The 2,151-nt window shown below is 44.4% G+C and overlaps 1 protein-coding gene across 1 annotated transcript in view; it reads right to left on the bottom strand.

Annotated features, from left to right (window-relative positions):
* ACP7 (acid phosphatase 7, tartrate resistant (putative)) overlaps nucleotides 1-2,151 on the bottom strand; it is a 28,719-nt gene that overhangs the window by 17,815 nt on the left and 8,753 nt on the right. The gene's annotated exons all lie outside the window — the stretch shown is intronic.

The raw sequence follows: 2,151 nt of genomic DNA, 5'->3' as shown, positions 1-2,151 counted from the left end.
CCCCCACCCCCGGCTCTGCCAGAGCCTGGGACCCGGGGGGATTCCCCATCCTTCCCGCCCCGCCGGCATCCTTTCCTGCAGATCCTTCCGGCTTCCTCTCTCTCCAAGCTGACCCCACCGACTCCTCTCCAGGCCGCCCGTGGCACCCTGAAAGCACAAAATCAGCACCTTCCACTGCAGGGCTGCACCTTAGGGGGGTTACTCGACCTTGGCCTCGCGGGCCTTGGTTTTCCCACGTGTATAATAGTCTGGACCCGATAGTCAGTTGTGAGGATTTTAAACGAGTTGGTGTCTGAAAAGGGCTGAGAACACAGCCTGGCCCAGAGTGAGGGCTGGGTAAGAATCAGCGGTTGTATTACCATCCATGCAGGAATCCCAGAAACTGCCCTGGGAACGGGGGCCAGGTGAGAGCAAGGATGAATTTTCTGTAAACCTTTGTGAGCAGGGTGAATGACTTGCCCCAAAATATGCTTGGGGGTTCCCAGCGCAGCTAGGGTCAGCTTTTCAGCTACCCACCACCCTTCATGTCTGCAGACACCGTGACCCAACTCTTGGACTCTGTAAATTCAGAGTCTGGTGGTGTCTGCAGGTTGAGGACACCGATTTCAGGGGCTGGCACGGGAGAGGGGATTTTCAAGATGAATACTTTGTGCTGTTTGGATTTTTTTCCCCACCTTCTGGAGTCTCCATTACAGCTTAAAATACAATAAAAAGCAACTCTCTTAGCTGCAGTCAACTACCCCAATGCCTCCCCCCAGACCAAAACAAACCCATTGCCATGGAGTTGATTTCAACGCTTAGCCTGGGTTTCCAAGGAGCAGCTGGTGGACTCGAACTGCTGACCTTTTGGTTAACAGCCATACCTCTTAACCACTGTGCCACCTCACCCCAGGGGCCACCAATTGTAACCTCCCCTTATTTTTAGTTTTTCTGACAATGTTCCAGAATCAAGGCTACTTAACGTGTTTTGTGCTAAAGATGCCTCTGACAGGTTGGTGAAGCTCTTCTGAGAATCATGTTTTCCCATGCCTAAAATAAATGAAGTGGGTTATTAAAAAAACCAAACCCGCTGCTGTGAGTAGATTCCGACTCATAGTGACCCTATAGTGTTTCCAAGGCTGCAAATCTTTCCAGAAGCAGACTGCCACATCTTTCTCCCAATTAGCAGCTGGTGGGTTCCAACCACTGACCTTTCGGTTAACAGCTGAGCACTTGACCACTATGCCACCAGGGCCCCTTAGGGGATTAGAAAGAACACCAATTATATTGAAATACAGATATAAAAATATTTTTAAACAAATATATGATACAGCAGTAACGTGTACTTGGTAAAGACATAAAATTTCAAGATCTAGTGGCAGATACAAAAAATATGGTCATCTGGAAGTTTCGATGAGTGTCTAAACATGTTGAGATTCCTACAGTGGCTGTAATGAGATTTGAAAACATCTGTGGTTTCTTCTGGCGACCAAGCCACAGGTTTCGCTAATAGTATTGGGCTTTATTGCCCTTCTTCATAACCAAAGGGAATGTTAAATTTCACTCACAGCAGTGGTTTTCAAACTTTTTACACTCTTAAAAATTCTCAAGGACCTCAAAGAGCTTTTTGAAAAATATATTTTTTATTATGGTAAAATATGCATAAAATTTACCATTTTAATCTTTTCTGAGTCTACAAGTCAGTAACATGACATTCACCATGTTGTACAATCCTCACTACTATTTCCAAAACTGTTTCATCACCCCAAACAGAAACTCTGTACCTATTAAACAATAACTCCTCATCTTCCCCTTCTCCAGCCCCCGGGGAACCTCTATTCTAGTTTCTGTCCCCATCTGTTTACCTGTTCTAGATATTTCGTAGAAGTGGGTTCATACAATATTTGTCCTTTTGGGTCTGACTTATCTTACTTAGTGTAATGTCTTCAAAGTTCATCCACGCTGTCGCATGCATCAGAATGTCGTTCCTTTTTAGGGCTGCATAATATTCCGTCGTGTGTATATACCACATTTTGTTTATCCATTCATCAAAGAGAATTTGTATGTGGATAAATAGTAATATCTATTAATATTTGCCATGTCAGAAAATAAAACTGAGACTTTTTAAAACACAAGAATACAATGTGTCAGAATTGACTGGACAGCAATTGT

This window comes from Trichechus manatus, unplaced genomic scaffold (assembly GCF_000243295.1).
Source record: "Trichechus manatus latirostris isolate Lorelei unplaced genomic scaffold, TriManLat1.0 scaffold00207, whole genome shotgun sequence".
In the NCBI taxonomy this organism is placed as follows: domain Eukaryota; kingdom Metazoa; phylum Chordata; class Mammalia; order Sirenia; family Trichechidae; genus Trichechus; species Trichechus manatus.
Note: the sequence above shows the minus strand (reverse complement) of the source record. Positions and strands in the feature narration are given on the sequence as shown.